General features: G+C 43.4%; 1 protein-coding gene across 12 annotated transcripts in view; it reads left to right on the forward strand.

Annotated features, from left to right (window-relative positions):
- The window catches only part of DLGAP2 (DLG associated protein 2), a 691732-nt gene that overhangs the window by 399383 nt on the left and 278363 nt on the right, over positions 1–13986 (forward strand). For 3 of the 12 annotated variants that reach the window (XM_053286148.1, XM_053286144.1, XM_053286149.1), the window contains one exon: positions 4721–4779. The exons of the other annotated variants lie outside the window; for them this stretch is intronic. The gene's annotated coding sequence lies outside the window, so the exon portion shown is untranslated. The remainder of the gene's footprint in view (positions 1–4720; positions 4780–13986) is intronic. 12 annotated transcript variants of the gene reach the window in all.

A 13986-nucleotide genomic window follows, 5' to 3' on the forward strand; every position in this document is an offset into this window, starting at 1 on the left:
TTTTTTTTTAGTTATAAGAACTAGACAGGCTTTTTGATATAAAAGGTATTTTTAATAGGACCTTGTTTTGCTAAATGTCTGGGGTTCAGTAGGTAAACCAAAACTGGTCCCAGTGTATTTTTGTACAGTACTTTGTAGCTGTGGCATTTTTACATTAATTAGTAATAAATTCAGTTTGCAATTGCTGCTGCAGACTGAACAAATGTAATGAAAAATTGATGCTATAATAGCTTGCCATTTTTCACTCCTTCAAATCAAATGCTTGCAAGTAATGTACTGTGTAATATTCTCTGTTAACAAATTGCCTATTGAAGGTAATAAACTATCCTTGGATAACAATGAAGTGTTTTCAAAGATTCTTTCCCATAATCTCCAAAATGGCTGTCATAGAAATCTGAATCCAAAGCAATTTAATGTTCAATAAACATTTGATGTAGAATTTAGTTATTCCAGTTGACCGGCATGAATGGCCAGAGACCAGACAATTGAGCTCGGAAAAAGTAGGAGACTGAGGGCCAAACCAGACAAGAGATGGGGAAACAGCAATTATTTTTGCCTAAAAGCAGCTGCTTCCAAATTTGATTGGAGCAGCTGTGCTGGGGGAAACAGACATTTAGCCATTTCCTCCATGCTGTTTCCTCCAAATAAATATCTAAATCTGATTTTTTCTTCCCCTTCTGAGGAAAAAATATAACTTTCTCTGTGTTTTCTGCTGTAGGGATAACAGCGGTGGAAATGGGAAGAAAGAAGTAACCCCGCTCCACCCTAGACCACTGCTCCAGACAGTTTTGGTGCTCCCTGAAGCTGCCTTCAGATTTAAAAAAAAATTGGAAGCTTCTTGTATCTTTTCTCTTTTGGCCCTGAGATCTTAGCCCTCTTTAGATGTTCTCAGTGCGAGCAGTGCTCATGCTTACAGCGAAGAAAGAAGGAAGGAAGTCCCACCACCCCGCTGTCACTCACCTGCCCGCTGTCACTCACCCCTGCCTTCCTTCCTTCCTTCCTTTTTTTCTTTCACACATGTCTATACTGCCCCATATGCAAGTCCCTGGGTGGTTTACAATCTAAAAACACAACAATTAAAATATTAATATAATTTAAACAATTTAAAATTCAGATGAAAACTCTAAAACATAAAACTTTAAAACTATCAACTAAAAGTATGACTAAACAGGTATGTTTTCATGTCCTTCTTGAAAATATCCATAAAAGGGGAGGCTCTAATTTCATTAGGAAGTACATTCCAAAGTCCTGGGGCAACCCTAGAAAAGGTCCAGTTTTTAATTGCCACCAACCGAGCTGGTGGCAGCCGCAACAGGACCTCCCCAGATAATCTTAATAGGCAGTGGGGTTCATGAAGAAGAAGGACCCAAGTCATTCAGGACTTTGTAGGTAATAACCAGTACTTTGTATTTCACCTGGAAATTTATTGGCAGCCAGTATAGTAGTTTTGAAATGGGTGTAATATGATCTCTTCGGGGAACCCCAGAGACCAACCTGGCTGCTGCATTCTGTAACAGCTGCAGTTTCCAGACTATGTACAAAGGCAGCCCAACATAGAGCACGTTCCAGTAGTCAAGTCCAGTAGTCAATTTCCAGATTACCTGCTCAACAGCGGGTTAATCCAGATATTAGCAGCATATGCACCACTGTTTTAAGGTTGTTTATCTCCAGAAATGGATGTAGCTGGCATATCTATCAGCCAAAGCAGATAGAAAGCCCTCCTGGGCGCTTTCCGGATTAGACCCTGCAACGGGATCATGACGTATCTCTGAAATGTGTTTCCACACTTCCTGTGTTGTGACACTGCAGTCCCTACGCTGACAGCAGGGTGCCGTTCACATTTCTGATGCCTGGTTTCGGATTTAATTGCTGTGATTTGTTGCTATGACATTGTACATCTAGTATAAAAAGGTTGCTGTGTTTTCTGGTTGTTAGTTTTCACGAGACTGCTCCTCCTGCTGAGTGCTTTGCTATTTAAGTTTTGGATGCAGTTTGCCTGAACCGAAGCATTTTGCCACTGTTGAGCGGGTAATCTGGAAAGCTCCCTGGCCACTGCCTCAGCCTCGGAAACCAGGGAGAAGATTAGGTCCAGAAGTACTCCCAGACTTTGTACCTACTTACAGCGCTGTTTCAAGGCCAAATGAAAGAGGTTGCAGTTTATGGAATTGCTCGTGAACATGCTTATGGCACCTCCTCCTTCAGACAAACAGCTCCGTAAGTGTGTGAACCCCACAGGATGAGGTGAGTGACAGCAGTGGGGCAGGACTTCCTCCTCATTTTCCTCACGGTAAGCATGAGCGCTGCTCATGCTGATAACATCTGAAGAGGGCTCTTGTGGGATATATGAGAGACACATTGTAAGAAGTGAGACACTGTAGGATGTGAGGGAGAATAAAGCACACATTTTTATTGTGTGATTTACTGTTTCTGTTGGTAGACCTCACATTGTTAAATCCATTGCAATCCTATCCATCTGTACTCCGGTTCCACTGAGCTCAAGGGGCTTGCCCCCTAGTAATTATGCTTAAGGTTGCACTGTAAGTGCTTTTGAATTTAAGGCTGAATGCTGTTTTGTTTTTATCTTGAGGAGATTTACTGTGGAACTAGATGTGATGCATATGGGAGATCAATGAACAGGTTCTCACACATTTTTTAAAATTTAATACAGTTGTGGGGGCCAGTTCAGAGGGGCTGTGGTACTGGGGAATGCGGACTTGATCCTTTCTCTGATTATCATCTTAAATCAGCTCCCCAGCCCCAAATTTTTGTTGTGCCATTGGTACCATCGTACATACATGTACTTTAGTACACACATGCATTATAGTACTAGTTGTTTCCTGTGGAACAAATATATGTTCAGGGACTAATTTAAACTGTGAAAATGCAGGAGAAAAGTCATCCAAATATTCTCATTACTCCCTGTGGCTACTTTTAGATCTTTTAAAAAGCATGAGGTATCCTGTACATAGATCTTCTGCATCACAGCGATTGCCCCTTAAACAGCTTTAGCCCATATGATTAGGTGTAGGACTGAGTGCTATTGACAGGAGACTCTTTTCCTTCTGGTCTTGTGATGAGAACTGCAGCTTTCTCTTGGGGACGTCTGCCAGCACTACAGAAAAATCAATAACTGTGTGCCCTTTTTGGTTAAAGTCTCCCATGTGTCTCAGAAGATGTGCACTATGCAGCACAATCCTGTGCATGTTTATTTGGAAGTAAGCCCCACTGTGTGTAAATTTACATCAATTGTATGTAAATCTGCACATCATGGCAAACTTCATGGTTGTTTTTCCAGGGCAGGTGAGATGGATCATACAAGACAGCCTGGCAAGTGCTGACTTGCCATGCTGTCTTGTGCAGAACTCTAAAAGTAGGAGAAGCTTTAGGATAAGCTTTATCACCTTACGCTGGCTGAGTGACCCCACCCCCCCAGGATCCCTGGAAGCCCAACAGCACTTTTGGAGGGAGGGGAGAGCAGCAAAAATTGCTCCCCCCACCACCTGCACTCTGCTGCTCAACAAGCTTTCAGCTATGAGGGCGCAGCTCCTGCTCCATCCTTCTATTGCTGCACTGGTTTCAGTAGTTATACATAAAGGCTGGGCTCACTTTAAAGGGTTGTGTCCAAGCGCTTGGGTGCCTAGGGGAATTTTTGGTGTCAAAGTGGAACAGCAGTGTCCATTCATATCACAAGCTGCGTTAGAAACAAAAGGCAGGAATGGGGGATACAAAAGCAGATTCAAAAGCAGTTTGCCATAGGGGATTGCTGCTTGAGAAATACATTAAAATCTCCTGTAGTATGTTAGTCTGTGAAGTTCTTTGGATCCAGGCTGAAGTACATAAAGGCTTGGATCCAAAGGACTACTACTAGGGATGTGCAAAGCGGCTCAACATCTAACAGGTTTGACTTCAAGCTGGTTCAGTTCGATGGTCTGGGGTTGAACCAAACCACTCCCTGTTTGGTCCGATGCTGGACCAAACACCCCCCGATTGTTTGGAGGGTTCGTGATTTTTTTTTTTTAAATAATTTTTAAAAAAACCTTATCCCCTTTGGTGGAGTTCCTTGGGGTGGCTGGGGTGTGTGTGTGTCTGTGGAGGTCTCCCCTCCCCCCACCAACCTCCATTATCACCAGCAGCAGGCCGAATGGCCAGTTTTTTGGCCCCTTTCGGGCCTTTGAACTTTGGCGCATTGGCCATTTTGGATGCCGCCGCGCCTGCACAATTGGCCTCTGAGAAGCCTTCAAAAAATTCACGATTCACCCACCCTCGGACCGAACCGGGGGGGGGGGGGGTTCAAGGGAGTGCTGGACTGAAATGGCCCGGTTAGGTTCAGGTCCGGTCCGGACTTGAACCGAACTGGGCCAGCCAGTTCCGTGCACATCCCTAACTATTACTGATGTGCCAAAGGGCTCATTGTATGCTCAGTGGGATTTTTCTTCTTTACATGGTGTATATATCCTGCTCTACCCAGCACATATAACAAACTGCCAGAAGCTCCTCTGAATTTCAATAATGATTTGCTGTGTGTTATGGAGTGCTACTATTTGAGAGATACAAGTCCCATGTGCCATATAATATCCCCTGCTATCTAGACAAAGAGGCATCTTTTTAAAGTGGGGAGATTTAGCAAGGGGATAGCAATTATCTATTTTCCTCACAGAATAGCATTCCCTCTGAAGTGTCTGTTTGCTGATGTTTCCTTTCCCCTTGTGTTTTATTTTAGCTTGTGAGCCCCTTTGGGACATGGAACCATCTCCTCATTGTAGAAGATTGATTAAATAGGTGAAATTTTAAATTGTTCTGAAAATTTATTGTGTAAACTGCCTTCACGAGCGAGCTGCTAGCAAGGGAAGAGGAAAGTGGCGGCACTGGCAGACAGGCTTGTGAGCAAGGCGGGGCGGGGGGAGAAAAAGACGGCAGGCGGAAAGAAAACGGTGGCAGTGGGCAGGAGGGGAAAGAAAATTGTGGCGGCGGTGGGTGGGTTGGTGGGGGAAAGAAAGCGGTGGTGGAGGATGGGGAATGAAAATGGCGGCGGGGGTTCTGAGAGTAGAGGGGAAGCCAAGAGGGAGGGGGGAAGGAGGGGGGATAACTAGAGGCACAGATGCTGTGTCCAGCCCAGTTAATTTAGATTATTTTAACAAACCAGGCAAACTCCTCAAGTTCACCTAGAAAGTATCATTTTTTTAATCTTCTGAGCAAGACTTAAAAATGTATTTTCTATGTTGAAACATGCAATTACCATGGTGCAACTACATCCCTCTAGCAACTCCTGGTACCCAACACCATTTAGAAACATTCAGCATGTGGTGCTTCATCACACTACAAGTTTCTCCATCCATGAAGTAGGATCATTACAGGGGGATGATGGTTTTGCATATCATGTGTTCTTCCATACTGTGGGAAGAATGGGAGAACTTCCCATAGGGAGGCTGTTTGGGGCAGCATTTCTGTGATGGCACATAACAAGTCAAAGTTGATTGCTGTGTAGTGTGTTTAGGAGGGAGTATTAATGTGTGTTGTGGGAAAGGACTGGTTTATATGTAGCATGCATAAGGCTTCAATGTGGCAAACTATGTCCTGATAATTTCCCTCAGTGCCATCATGGAGGGAGTTGTACTAGACCAGAGCTGCACAACTGTTGTTGGACTACAACTTCTATCATCTCCAACAACAGTGGCCAATGGTCAGGGATGATAGGAGCTGTAGTCCAGCATCTGCAGGAGGGCTGAAGTTGGACAGCCCTGCACTAGACACTGTTTGGGTTCTTTGCAGCATCTTAAAATATTAAGATAAAGCTCGTGGGAGGAAACATGTGCATAACTCTTGCAGCCCAGACCATGGCTACATTATTCAATTTTAAATGTTTTTTATGCATTGAATTTCAGTGATGAGAAAGGAAATAGGCTAGCTCTATTACTGTGCCATGTTTCAAACAATATCCTTAATGACCTCATTGCATTGTAATTTGTATCACAACACCAATTTCTTTTGGGAAGATTGTGTGAGAAGTAATTATTGTCTCATTAAGCTTGCTCTTCATGCTCTTTCCTGCAATAAAGTCACATTTTCAGAGAGAATGAAAATCAGAAATGAATTCCATGAATTCAGGAAAGCAATTTCTCAACACAGATCCCTAATGAATGAAATAAGCAGTTGCCACATGTGCTGGGCATTAATCTTATGCTATCGCTTCAGAAATTTGTATCCTGATGATTGCTGATTATAGTGACCTTCAAGTTGTACTTGCTAGGCTAGAGTTATTCATTTTGTGGGTTGTCCCCTCTGGATGCAAGGCATCCACATATCCATGATAATGTGACCGGGTGCTTCTCTTTCTAACCAATCCACTACCTTGTGGATATAAAGCATTTGCCTCATGTCCCCAGCTGTGTTGTGTTTCTTACAGCAAGGTGGATAAAAAGAGAATTTTCTAGGAAGGTTTGTCAGTGAAGCACATAGTATTTGCAGCTAGCTATAAGTTAACAAGGGTTAATTAGTATCCAATTCAGAAGGTTCTAATTGCTAGGAATTAAGTGCCAATTACACCTGAGCAGCTGTTCTCACACTTCAGATAAAACTGAATGGTGGTCTCAAGAATGAGCCAGAAGCATTTTAGCTCCTTAGTCTTTATTAGCGCTTTTGTTTTTATTTCCTGTCATCAGTGTTAGCTGTAGTAGCCCAGTATGCCCACTTGATTATATCAAATTCCATACCTGGAGTCAGATTCTGAAACAGGCCGTGGTTTAGCCTTCAGTGCACTCTAATAATACTTGGATATGCTTGCTAGGAGCATTTAACCATTTGCCATAGACTGGGTTAACAGCACATTGATTCTCAGTGCTTATTCCAGTGCCCTCCACCCACCCGCTAATAAAGGTGATCAATGATTAGCTGAATAAATTCTCATGAATCATATGAATCATATGGCAGGATCACAAGATGCCATTTTGCCTGCTATCGCAAGCCTTTAACCTATGATAAATCCAAAATGGTGGCTTGTACACATGGAAGACAATTCAGATGACCTCTTTCGGTAGGAGCAGAGAAAATTCTGCTGATCACAATCCAAGAAGCTGTGTAAATTCACTCCATACTTTATCCTAAGAGGTTGTTCTCACGATCCACCCTGCTGAGGTGTTTTATTTTTTATTTATTTTTACATTTATATCCTGCTCTTCCTCCAAGGAGCCCAGAGCGGTGTACTACATACCTGAGTTTCTCCTCACAACAACCCTGTGAAGTAGGTTAGGCTGAGAGAGAAGTGACTGGCCCAGAGTCACCCAGCTAGTATCATGGCTGAATGGGGATTTGAACTCGGGTCTCCCCGGTCCTAGTCCAGCACTCTAACCACTACACCACGCAGGATAAGCCCAGGTAGGTCTGATCATGAGAAGCCCTGGGATCATTCCCAATCCCATTGCTTCTCTGTAGTACTCCTGATCTGCTAGCCAGGCTTAAAGTGAGGAAGGAGTACAAGTGTGCACATCCTACCTCACTCTCTGGTCATCTGGAGCTCTACGCTTCTGGCAGCTGCTCCTAGTTTACTGGCAGCCATCTTGATCATAGAGAGCGGGGGAGAAGCAGCCAGGCAGAGTGGTTCATTGTGGGATACCAGCCTTCCCTCCCCCCCTCCTATCACCACTGGGCTCATGGCCATGATGCTTGTATGGGAACATAGGTGGTGGAGCCTTGATCGGGCTCTGGTCATCAGGGGTAAGGTATGTAGGCTCCTGCCTTCCCCCCGGCCCCTTGTGGTTGTGTGAATTCCCCATGTCCCCTCCCCCTTATATTAGATGGAAAGGAGTCCAAGGATGATGATGACGACACTACGACGACAACGATGATGATGATGATGGAGGAGGAGGAGGATTGGAAATAAAATGCAAAAGAAAAATCAGATAAGAGAGCAAACTTATTTGCTCTTCCTTTAATGCTTTTACATTCTTACAATCTCTCCTTCTTTTGACATAAGTCAGTAGGTTTGTAAAAAAGCTAGCTCATTATCTCATGATTCTGAACAACTTCTGAAAGCAGCCCTAAACTTATCATTGATATTTTTCTGGCAACCTCTTAATTGCTTTGAGTTGTGAGTTGTTGGAGTGGCATTTAGCCAAACTCTCGTCCATTCCTTTCTTTCTGCCTACAACCAGATACGTTACCTTTGATCACCTTAAACCTTCAATGTTCTACAGCTGAAATTTACTATTTAATCAGCTTATTTATGTTTTCTGTGATATGGATACAAGGAATAGCATTTCCTTGGAATTCTTGGACACAAGGAATAGCATAGGTTTAAATGAACACAAGCATACATTTGGGAATGTTTTAGGATCTCTAGAGAGTTACAGTTTTTTTGCCACTGGAATAATAGTCATAACTTCTCTGGCTTAAGAGGGCTGAGTCTTAGTTCACATCTGTTATTCTACACTTTCAAATTTTGATCATAACATTATATTTATCCTCTTTGTTGAAGATATGTGTGTATGCACACTTGTGCACATTTTAAATCTATATGGCAGTGAATCTGACTTTTTAGCACAGGACTTGATGCTGTTCATAGGATTCCAATTTGGATGTTATCTTTCAAAGTTGTTAGCACCTGTCATTTGGACAAAGACCATCATTTTGATTTGTTCTCATTTTGTAAATATAGGGACTATGGTTGCATTAATTTGGGTGAGCGAATTCAGTGAGGGATCACACCACATGTGTATCTAATGCACACAGTTCTGTGGAGGTTTTATAGCCAGTCATATGAAACCCTCCCATAAAACCCCACCCTAACCACACTCCAAGGTGTAATTAAAGCCACACGGGCAGGGCAAGGGCTTACAGATACAGTAGTATTTGAAGAGAGTTTCCCTAAGTTTAATTGACTGGATTGCTTCCCAGACCTTGGACAGGAAAGCTCAGAATTGCATGGCTTCCTTGCTCTCACGGCCCCCTAGACTGCCCTATAGTAGCAGCTGATGGACAGTGCAGTTTCCCGCAGCTTTAAAAACCAGCCTCTTAGGGCTCAAGCACAGTTTTACTTGAATAGTGATTCATGTCCAGCTCTTGGATGAAAAATAAATAAAGTGATGAAGGTCAACTCCTGCCTCAAAGGCAGGATGCCTCTGAGTACCAGTTGCAGGGGAGTAATGGCAGGAGAGAGGGCATGCCCTCAACTCCTGCCTGTGGCTTCCAGCGGCATCTGGTGGGCCACTGTGCGAAACAGGATGCTGTACTAGATGGGCCTTGGGCTTGATCCAGCAGGGCTGTTCTTAGTTCTTATTTGTTTTGCACTCAAGCACTTTTTATGGATTTTTAAAAAACTCAGCAGACATGGTGATCTTATGTTCTGTAGCTTCAGTGGAGATGACATGAGCTGAAGACATGTGTGCTTTAAAATATATAACAAGGCAAAAATAGATGCTGTGTGATGTGTGAGGAAGATGCTTTATGAATTAAGTCTGCAGCCTTGTGCACACATTCCTTGGATTAAGTCCTATTGAACACAATGGGACTTCTGATTAAACCTGTACTGAATTGCGCTGCATTAGGCTCCAGTGTGATGAAGTATCTAATGAGGAACATGTTTCCATGATTTCTGAACAGGAAAGATAGAAAATGGCTATGACCAAAGTTTTGGTTATCTTGTAGGTAAAATTAAAATATCAGCAGTACTTATGTTTCCATTTTCCATCAGGAGTCACTAAAATTTAATCCCCCCCCCCAAAAATGAGCATGTTCAATGTTAAGCAGTAAAATTAAGAGTTAGGGCATAAAGGTCCTGTAGTGAAAACTTTAAAACAAATGATTATGACTTATTGTTTCAAAGAAAACCCATCCCTTATGGAAATCTAGTGAGGCTTTTCTGCTGCAGAAAGTGATTCACATGCAAGCTATATTTTCGTGTGGGTGGTGAGATCCAACAGTCTGAATACATAACGCTTCTGAGCCATAAAACACATCTGTAAGAGCTTATAAAAGGCATCTGCTCTAGCCTTTTCAATGCATGGGAAATATTAAGAAGAAATACATAAAGAATAATGTGTTTAAAATAGCATTTAGTTTTTACAAATGCGGTTTGTAAATTGCAGTAGAGGCTGAAGATGGTGCTTCTCTAATCTGGTTTCCTTATTATAGTGCTTGCTTTTATAATTTATTAACACCAAACTGCAACATCTCTCCATGAGGAAACAGGCTTCACCCTGAACCAGAATGAAACCTACTAATGTCATAGGCCAAGACCTAGTGATGAACTCTACCCCCTCTGTCTACTGTAGTCTAAAGTGCAAAAGTTCACTTGAAGTATAAATTAGCTTAAAGTGTTATTTAAAGATTAATGTTAATTTAGTGTTCACTTCCATGGTACAGTCATTTTATGTTGTCAAAATCCACTGTTACCAAGCAATACCATCCATACATGATATAACTCTATAGACCCTGGATTCAGCCCTGTTCCTGGATGCCCAAGTAGCAATGATAGCATGGAGTGCATTTTACCAACTCCATCTTATACACCAGCTGCACTTTTTTGTGGGTGGCCACTAAAGCAGTCATTCATGCTCTAGTTGCTTCCAGATTATGTTACTACAGGGCTGCACAACTTCAGCCTTCCTGCAGATGTTGGACAACCACTCCCATAATATGGCATTGGTAGGCCAGTGGGCTGTTTAAGGGAAGGGAATTCAGAAATTTAATTTCTGTTTCCCCTTGGAGCAGGCCTACCACCTCCTGGATTTTGGAGAGCAATGCCACCCACCCACAGAACCTCACCTTAATGCCAGGTCGGTTCAAAATAAATCGGAGGTCATCCACAATTTGATTATGGATGAAGGAGCTGACTTGGTATGCATCACAGAGACCTGGTTAGGATAGGCTAGTGGTCAGGCTTGGTTCAAGTTTCTACCAGAGGGTTACTCCATGGTGGAGCAGGTGAGAGGATGTGGGCAGGGAGGTGGGGTGGCTGTGGTATATAAGAATACCATCTTCCTTATCAGGATCCCTGAATGGGATTTGCCCTATATTGGATGTGTGTACTGAAGTATAGGGACAGGGATAGAGTGGGACTTCTGCTGGTGTACCAATCACCCTGCTGCCCAGTGGAGTCCCTACTTGAGATTATGGACCTGGTTGCTGAGTTAGCATTGTTGTTGTTGTTGGGGAACTTCAAGGTTCATTTTGGGACTGCGTTGTCAGGAGCGGCTCAAGAGTTCATAGCGACCATTACAACTGTGGGCCTATCCCAATTGATCTCCAGACTACCAAATGATTCTGGTCACACGCTCAATTTGGTCTTTTGCTCTGATCAGGGTGGTGTTCCATGTCATCTCCCCATTGTCATGGATGGATTGCCATCTGGTTAACGTAGAACTTACAGCCGCAGCCCCCCCCTGCAGGGGTGGAGGACCTATTAGATTGTTCCGCCTGAGGAGGTTATTTGATCCAATAGGATTCCAAGAAGCGTTGGAAGGGTTTAGGGTTGGCTCTGCTAATGATTCTGCTGATGCTCTGGTACAAAGCTGGAATAATGAACTTACTGCTCTCAGTAGACACAATAGCTTCTAAGCATCCTCTCCAACTTGCTTTAAAGACAGCCCCATGGTATTCAGATAAACTACAGGAGCTGAAGCGGTGAAGTAGATGACTAGAGCACAAGTGAAGGAAGATTCGGTGCTGGTTATTCACTGTGACATTTTAAATGACTTTTTTGCAGAACCATTGGTTACTCGCTTGGAACCAAACTTGGAACCATCGGTTACTTGCTGTGATATTTTTATTGACTTCTTTTTGGATAAAATTTCTCACATTTGGGCTGAGTTTGATTCCAGTTACTGCAGAGTCTACTGTGGAGGAGTCCAGCAACTCCTCTTATGAGATTAGATTGGCTCATTTTCAGTTTGTGACTCCTGAGGAAGTGGACAAACTGCTTCGGACTGTCCATCCTACAACCTGTTCTCTTGCCCCTTGCCCAATTTGGCTTATCTCATCTGATAATTATCAGAGAGAGTCTGGTAAATAAATATTATGAATGCTTCTCTGAGGGAGGGCAAGATGCCTCCTTGTCTTAAGCAGGCTATTATTAGACCACTTTTGAAGAAAGCTGCACTGGATCCCTTAGAGTTAGCTAACTACAGACCTGTTTCTAATCTTCCATGGTTGAGCAAGGTGGTTGAGCAGGTGGTGACCTCTCAGCTCCAGACAGTTTTGGATGATGCATATTATTTAGACCCATTTCAAACTGGCTTCCATTGTGCTATGGGGTTGAGACTGCCTTGGTCAGCCTGATGGATGATCTCCAGCTGGTTATCGACAGAGGGAGTGTGACTCCACTGATCCTTTTGGATCTCTCTTCGGCTTTCGATACCATCAAACATGGTATCCTTCTGGACCACCTGAGGGAGGTGGGATTGGGTGACATTGTTATACAGTGGTTCCACTCCTACCTCTCTAGTAGATAACAGATGGTGTCTTTTGGAGACTTATTCTGCAAAGCAAGAACTAGATGTGGAATTCCACAAGGCTCTTTAATAGCTACATGAAACCGCTGGGAGTGATCATCAGGAGGTTTGGTGCAGGTATTACCAATATGTTGATGACACCAAGAATTACTTCTCCATGTTGACCTCATCAGGAAATGTCATATCTTCCCTAAATGCCTGCCTGAAAGCAGTAATGAGCTGGATAAGGGATAACAAAGTGAAGTTGAATCCAAATAAGACAGAGGTACTGACGGGGCTGGGTCAGGTTACACTACCCCTGAAAGATCAGGTACGTAGCTTGGGAGTGCTCCTGGACCCAAAGCTCTCCTTGGTTTCTCAGGTTGAGGCAATGGCCAGGAGCGCTTTTTATCAGCTTCGGCTGATACATCAGCTACTTCGATTTCTAGAGGTAAATGACCTTAAAACAGTGGTACATATGCTGGTAAGCTCCAGGCTTGACTACTGTAATGCACTCTACATGGGGCTGCCTTTGTACGTAGTCTGGAAACTACAATTGGTACATATCAGGTGGTATATATCAATGTACATATCAGGTGGTATAAAAATATGATAAATAAATAATAGATAAATAATCCCTGACTCTTGGTCACTGTGGCTGAGGATGATGGGAGTTGTAGCTCAAGAAGAGCTGGAGGGCCAAGGCTGTGCAGCCCTGTGTTACTATAATGCACTGCATGTGAGACTGTTGTTGGGTCCTGCTTGCCAGGGAAGGCTAGCGCCCTCCCAGCTAGTCCGGGTAAGGCCCGACTCTTGCCCTCTATTTGATTATGCCAATTAATAAAAGACAAGAAGGAGATTCTGGTCAGTATCTTTTATTCAGCTGAGAAAAGCTACCGGGTGCGCACCTCAATACTAAGACAGAAGTGGCACACCCTACAAGCAGTTACATTCATTTTTATACCTTTTGATAAACAAACAGTAAGCCCACCCAGTTCCCCTCTTGCAAAGCAATGCTATTGGCTGTTTCAAGCAGACATCATTTCATGAGGTACCTCCTTTTGGAAGTCCCCCTCCTTCTGTTTCCCTCCTTGCGGTTTCCAAGCTTGAGCAGTTTTGCAAGCAAGCATCTGTTTGGCCAACCACCTGTTTGTGGTTTCAGTACTAAAAGACTTCTTGTTGACAAAAATCCCCTTCTATTTGTGGTTCTAGCCCTGAAACCGCAGCACACAAAAGTCCCCTTTCCCAATTCAGCTCTCTATCTTTATTCCCTCACAGCTCCAAGCAGCAGTTCACAGAAGCAAAATGGCATTAGTTAGGCTAAGGGTAACCTTTAGCTTTTGCAGCCCCCTTCACTGTCCTTGAAGTCAGTCTGAAAACTTCAATTGGTCCAGAGTATGGCAGCCAAAATTTTGACCAGAGTCAGAAAATCAGATAACATTATCCTAATGCTCCATCACCTTGACTGGTTGCTAATTTGGGGGGGGGGGCAGTGGTTCTGAACCAGGGTTTCTCAGATGTTGCTGAACTACCAGCACCCCCAACCATGATAAATTGTAGCTGG

The sequence above is a fragment of the Hemicordylus capensis genome, chromosome 1 (assembly GCF_027244095.1).
Source record: "Hemicordylus capensis ecotype Gifberg chromosome 1, rHemCap1.1.pri, whole genome shotgun sequence".
NCBI classification, from domain to species: Eukaryota; Metazoa; Chordata; class Lepidosauria; order Squamata; family Cordylidae; genus Hemicordylus; species Hemicordylus capensis.